We start from the raw sequence: 7,300 nt of genomic DNA on the forward strand, positions 1-7,300 counted from the left end.
TAAAAAACCGTATATTTTAACCCAGTATTTTTAAAAATCAAGTTTAATTCCAAAAATCGAGGATGAACAAAATATCAAAATTTTAAATAGCCTAACCAGGCGGTGGCGCAGTGGATGGAGTATCGGACTGGGATGCAGAGGACCCAGGTTCAAGACCCCGAGGTCGCCAGCTTGAGTGCGGGATCATCTGGTTTGAGCAAGGCTCACCAACTTGAGCCCAAGGTCGCTGGCTCGAGCAAGGGGTCACTCAGTCTGCTGTACCCCCCGGTCAACGCAAATGTGAGAAAGCAATCAATGAACAACTAAGGAGACTAAGGAGCCACAACGAAGAATTGATACTTTTCATCTCTCTCCCTTCCTGTCTGTCTGTCCCTTGTCCCTATCTGACTCTCTCTGTCTCTGTCACACACACACAAAAATAATAATAATAATAATAATTTAAATAAAGACAGTATCAGCCTTTATCTTACCACTTGCTAGTTCTGGTCCTGTCCCAACACCCCTGCTGTATCTGGTGAGATGGCACTAATCAGCCCAGGGCATCTCTCAGGAAACACAGGTGGGAGTTTGGGCCTGCCACCCTCAGCTGCTGGGCATGGCCACCCTATCCCCTGAGGGGATCAGGATGGCCATCAACACTACCTCCTACCCCAGTGAGTATTTCAGATCCAGGACCTTGTTCCCAGGGGACCCAAAGAGTGATGTTGTGAGAGACATGGGAATTGAAGAAAGTAATGTCTGATGATGAGCACAGGTGAGCTGGCAGAGAATGATGGGCCCGGGAAGGCAGAGAGTAAGAGGGTCAAGGAAGAACTCCCTGAGAAGCTGGCATTGAAAAGGGACTTGGAGGAGGGGGAGGGGCAGTGGCTCATGTAGAGAGAATAGCCAGTACAAAGGCCCCGAGGCGGGAAGACCCAGACATTTTTCCAGCTGTCAAGGGAGCACATGGGCACAGAAACATGTCTCCCCTGGGAGCATCCTTTCTCCCAGGGAGAAAATCCAGATGCACAAAGTATATAAAAAACATTTCCAGAGACCTTACCCTGAAACTGGCGCTATCAAAGCAGCTGGGGACCAAACAGACACAACAGAACTGGACTCGATCCCTGCCCCTGAGGTGCTGATAATTTGGTGGAGAAAAGACACATTTCTGCGCATGTGAATTAACAGCAGGTGCACCTAGCTCCCCCACTGGTCCAGCCCCGACCTTTCCTGCCTGGATTGTTGCCTGAGCCGCCTCACTGGTCTCCCTGAGCTCTTGCTGCTCTCTCCATCCATTCTTGCACAACAGCAGAGGAACCCTGTTCAAACCCAAGTCAGCATGTTCATCCTCTGCTCATGGCAACCCCTCCTCAACTGGTGACATCCCATCCCACTCAGAGTCAAAGCCAGAGTCTCTTTTGGCCCTACCTCCCTGACCTGGTCTCCTTGCTTCTCCTTCATCTCTCCTTTCAGCTATACCAACTTCCTCTATTCATGGAACAGACCAAGTATGGTTCTGCCTCAGGGCCTTTGCATGTCCTGTCCCCTCTGCCTGGAAGACTCTTCCTTAAGACATACCCACGTCACTCACTCCATCAAATGTCACTTGAACAGAGAGGCCTTATCTGACCTCCTCCCCACAGCCCTGTATAAAAGATCACATGCCCAGCATGCCCCCAGGATATTAACCAGGGCTCTTATTTTCTGTATTCTGATGCTTTGATACTTGAAGCCTTGCAGAGCCTGAAAAGAATGCCCCTCCCAGGGCTAGCCAATTCCTAGAGATAGCAACAGCACGCTTTTCGAACACAAACCAATCAATCCAGACCCCAGACCCCACCACCTCCTTTATCAGGCCCTCACATTCCAGGCCACTATTCACCTGCCTAATCACCCCAGGGCCAGGTACCCCTGGGAGGACAGCCGCCAGGCCCCAGAGTCACTGAAATCATTCAAACTAGCCAATCCTAAGCCTGCTTCCCTGCCTTGGCCGTTCCTCTTCTTGAACCCGTTCCTCTCCTTGAAAACCACAGTGAAGGCTTGTGCCCACAGTTCCCCATCCCCCTGCCTCAGACCAGCCCTGGTGCTGTCCCCTGGAGTCCCCATGGTGTGGCATGCCTCACTCCTCTTGGGACTCTGTGAGTATAACATTGTTTTTAATGGCTTTCACCTCCTGATCTATTTATTGGTCTTACCACAGCTGAAAAAGAATAAAATTTATACTTTAAAACACCCAGCTCCCTTACCCTGCTTTGTGCTTCCCTAAAACCTATATTATCACCCATGCATTATGTAATTATCTGCTCATGGTCTTTCTCTTTCCACTAAATGGTCAGCTCCGTGAGGACAGGGACCTTTGGCACATAGAAAGTGCTTAGTAGATATTTGCTAAGTAGATGAATCCGTGAATCCCTTACTTCTGAACAGAGTCCTATAAAACAGTGGTCCCCAACCTTTTTTGGGCCATGGACCAGTTTAATGTCAGAAAATATCTTCACGGACTGGCCTTTAGGGTGGGACAGATAAATGTATCACATGACCGAGACAAGCATCAAGAATGAGTCTTAGATAGATGTAACAGAGGGAATTTGGTCATTTTTTAAAAATAAAACATCATTCAGACTTAAATATAAATAAAACGGAAATAATGTAAGTTATTTATCCCATCCGGGGCTGCTGGGCTGGGTTGCCATGAGAAGTACAGGAAGGGTCCCAGGAACTGCAGCATCCATCAAGACACCGCTAACGGTATGAAGGTCCTAAAGCTGGACTTAGCTCTCTCGCCAACCAGGCACACCGGTCCTCAGAGCGGTCACTGCACATCATTTTCATAATGTGAACCCTCCCGAAAAAACACGTGCTTCTCAGTAAGTGGGACAACCTGGAATAGCAGAAAGTGTTACAAATCCCGAACAAACAGAACGATCTTGGGCTTTGGAGCCAAAGGATCTCAAGTTCAATTCCCTAACAAGCCGCTGCCATGGTGTGTGTCCCTTAGCAAGTTACTGAACCTTTTGTTCATCCTCTATTTAAAAAAAAAAAAAAGGAACACAAACACCCACCACCCACCATACTGGAGTGGCATGAGGATTAAATAAAATAAAGAATATAAAGCACCAAGAACTGGACCCCTAGTGAGTGCTCATAAATAGTGGCTCTTGCTATTACCGCTCATTATTCTTCCCCAACTCAACTAGCAGACATGAGAAGGGTTTGACAAATTAATAGCAGGCACGCACGCATGAGAGAACCGAGGGAAAGCTGGGCACGCCTTAGCCTGAGTTTGCATAGCATTGTGAGGGCCTTTCACACCTCTCTCATTTCCCTGCACAGCAGCGGCGGCTGCGGATTGCAAGTGCGTTTTCGCACTTCGTTACAACAGACTTGGCAGAACCACAATTTGGAGATCTTTCCATTAGCAGTTGGATAATGAATGTGGGGGGACTACGTCATTGTGCAGTTACTGGGGGATCTGGATTTCGCCCCCCCCCCCAGCCCCCAGGGCCTGTGTGTACTCCTCTGCTCTGGTGCACGGCTCTGCTGGGAGCAGCCTGGGCTGGTGTCACAGTCTGTCTCTTGCTCCTACTACTCACTATTCGGTAGCCCTGAGCTAGCTGCCTAACTTCTCTGAGCACTGTTTCCTTGTCTGGAAAAAGAAGGTAAGGATGCTGCCTTCTTCAAGGGCTATGTGAGGATGGGGGAGAGGATCAAATGAGATAAGGCAGTACAGTGCCTGGCAAAGAGGAGGTAGTCATTGTTTCTTCCTAAAGCCACTTTGTAAAACTTAAAATGAATGTTGTCTCAGGCAGGATTATTTTGTTTCCAAATAGAAAAAAAAAATCCAACTCAAACTGTCTGTGGGATTGAGGGGAGGAAATGTGGGGCGAGAGCAAAGACACTGAAGAGAGGACATCCATAGGTTCCCATAAGGGAAGAGTCCCAAGGTCATGGCAGCTTCTGGTGCAGCTCAGTGTCACGAGTCAGTGTCCCTCCGTCTTACGATCTCCGCCTTGTCAGCTTCACTCTTGTGTTCCAACTGGCAGCTCAGGAACCCCCCCCCTCTTCGTGGGGACAACATGGCTTCAACAGCCTGGCCTCTCTCCTTCTCAAGCTCAAGTCCAACAGCAAAGAGCAAGATACCTTTTGGTTAGCTCCTGCCAGAAGTTCTGATATTCACTCTGAGGGGAGTAGCCTTAGACCATGTGCCCGTCCCTGAGTCTGTTTGCCTTGGGGACAAGCAGGGGTCTGAGAGAGTGAAGGATGAACACAGGCAGAGCCAGCAGTGTCCCTCTAGCGCCCTCTACTGAGAGAGCTTAACATTGCACCCAGGGTGAAGGAGAGATGCTTAATGAGGAACTACGTCCATTATCCCAGAGCAGGTATCCAGGGTGAATGTGGAGCTGAGAGGCAATAATTGGTAATTGGCATGTATCCGCAGGCCTGGAGCTGTAAAGGCATCTTCCCTGCAGAAGAACCTGTGCTCAGAGAGAAATGCACAGCTGCATCCCAGAGCAGGAAGGAAACTAGTTAATAAATTTTCAACACCCGTCTCCTGTAGCTGCCCCCTTTGCAAAACCAGCCAGAAGCTAGAAGGCAGGATGCCTGAGTAATGCAGTCCCTAGCAGTCGGCCTCACTGGGCAGAGATGGGTCGGGGCAACAAACAGGGAATGCCCAGCTCAGTAGGCATTGTCACTTCACCCGTTTTACAGATTAGGATAAGAAACTTGCTGAGGTCACACATGACCCAGCTCCACTGTGCTCAGCCTCTCAGCCCCGGAGCCATCCTACATAAGCAGCAGGGGCCACCGGGGAGCTAGAACAGTGACTCGAAAATAATAATAATAATAAAAGCATTCCTAGAAGCTCAGGTGTTAATATCGTCCCTTCTAGCAATTGCAACAAACCTGCCTCTACTTGCTCAGGAAAGGGAGAGCGAAAAATAATCATCTCAATCGCTTTCCAACAGGAGGACCACAAGAGTTCTTCTCATCTTCCCCAGACTGTCTTTCATTTGCATGTTGGCCCAGGCCGCTGTGGAGCGAAAAGTAAGTGAGAAAAAAGGAGAAAAGAGGAGGAGAGAAGAATGTAAAATGCAAGCACACTGCACTCAAGCAGGAGGGACTGAAAAATCAGAAAGCAAACTCCATAGAGGCGCCTGTGATGGGTGCTGTCTGCCAGTGGTGTGCGTGGACTTGGGACAAATACATATTGAGCAGCTGATTTGCCCTGCAAACCCAGGCCCTGGACAATCCCGTGGAGAGGGGCCGGGGCTCTGTCTCCACGGGATTGTCCCGTGTGCTTTTGGATGATCGTAGCCTCTCCCCCTCGTTGTGGTGGGTGGTTCACAGTAGCTGGCTTACAGTGAGCCCGAGTGCACCCTCAACCCTTGCTACTCAAACTGCAGTCCGCTCACCGCTGTGCCCACACCCCATGGAAGCCCGTTAGAAATGCAGACTCTGTGTATAGGATTGCAATAGAAACCTATTTTACTGAAAGACAGTTATCAAATATTTTTTAAAACAAATAACTGGTTCAGTAATAAATGAGCTTCTTTAGTAACCCCATTAATTAACGAGATATAGCAGTGGTTCTAATTACCATAATTTGGAGATATTTCAGAGCATAACCATATTTCAAGATATCTTCATATATATAACATGAAAATATCTGGGATTTCATTGATGATAGTTGATGGTGTAAGGGCGGGGGGAATAATCCTTTTCTTTCTCCCCTCCTCAGTTCTCAGATGGACTCTAACCAAAGATAGATTAACAAGAGAACAGCATAACATTTATTTAATAAAAATTCTATGTGACACAGGAGCCCACCTAGGCAGATGAAGACCCACAGCAGTGACTATACCTAAGTGGTCATATTATTTTCAACAAAGAATGGTGATTATAGGGAAGTAACTAAAATATTTGGGAAGACAGAAGGAAGATGAGTTCTTTTTCACAGATTTTTCTGCCTCGACTGCACATCTCTGGTGATAAGAATGTTTCTTCCCTCCCAGTATAGAGAGGACATCTTTCACATGAGAGACTGCATCTAGCCCATAGAAGCATTTTATTAGAACCACATATTGTATGGTGAATCACTAACATTTTAAAACCTGGAGCTTTTACATAAAAACCTAGATTTCTGGCTTCTTGGAAGCACCAGGCTATATGCCCAACGAGCAGCCACTGATACAGCTGAGGGACAGTCATCCCTTTAAATGACCGTGTGCTGTCCAGTGCCCACGGCTGGCTCGGAGTCTCCACTGGCAGAAGGCAGACCCCTGCATGGCTTGACCTCCAGCTAGAGTGTCTGTTACGGTTTCTTATAATAGAGAAATATTTCTCTGAACTTAGGATGCTTACCCAAAGTGGGGAAATGAAAATTATTATGAAAGGTTACGTGTTTCTCACACCCATGCCTTTCCCCCTCATTCAACGTTCCCTGCATGATTCCTTATTTATATAGTAGTAGGAAACAGGAAGGGGCGGGGGAGGAAGAAGTTTGCACGCATATAAGCTTTGAGTTCCCTTGGCCCATAACAGGCGCTACATAAATGTTTACTAATTTCTCTCTTTTTGAGCTCATATGTAGTCAGATAGATTAATGTATGGAAAGCTGGCATTCATATACTTAAACTTTTGAGCTAGACTCAGGGCGTAATGGACCGAATTGTGATGGTCCCGCGGCTGCAAAGAACCGCTGTCTGTTTCTTGTCCTTCACCACCACCTACTGGTCTTTCCAGGAACTACAACCTGGGTTCAAGTCGGCTCTCCCCACTCAACCTGCTAGCAAATATCCAGGTTTGTCAAGTTCCCTAAAGGAGGTAAGAACCCTAACATATCTATGTATCTGGAAGAAGTTTTTGCGAAGGCTCCCTTCTATTCCCCACGTTCTTTTGGACTTTCCCATCATCAGCCAGGAAAAATGATTCAGGCTGCCTCGAACATCTGTTCATGTCCTATGTCAGTATTTGGCCGCTCTCTTCACAATTGTTTTAGGGCTACAATCTCAGGTGAGAAGTCAATCCCAAAACTTGGACAGTGTAAGCGTGAGAATAATATAATCTTGCCCCAGGCCTTCACATTCCTGGTCACTTGTCATTCTTCCGTCCTCACACTCAAATATCACCTCCCTGGCTATCTTTTTTTAAGAGACCCTAGCCTGCCTCCCCGACTCAGTCCCTCTTATCACACTACCATGACCGATTTCCTTCATTGCTGATATTATTTATTGTTTCTGTATTTTCTATCTGTTCATCACCTGTCCATCCAATAGAAGATAAGGGTCCGTCTCTTTTGGTAGAATTTGACCCTCAC

The sequence above is a fragment of the Saccopteryx bilineata genome, chromosome 6, assembly GCF_036850765.1.
Source record: "Saccopteryx bilineata isolate mSacBil1 chromosome 6, mSacBil1_pri_phased_curated, whole genome shotgun sequence".
Lineage (NCBI taxonomy): Eukaryota > Metazoa > Chordata > Mammalia > Chiroptera > Emballonuridae > Saccopteryx > Saccopteryx bilineata.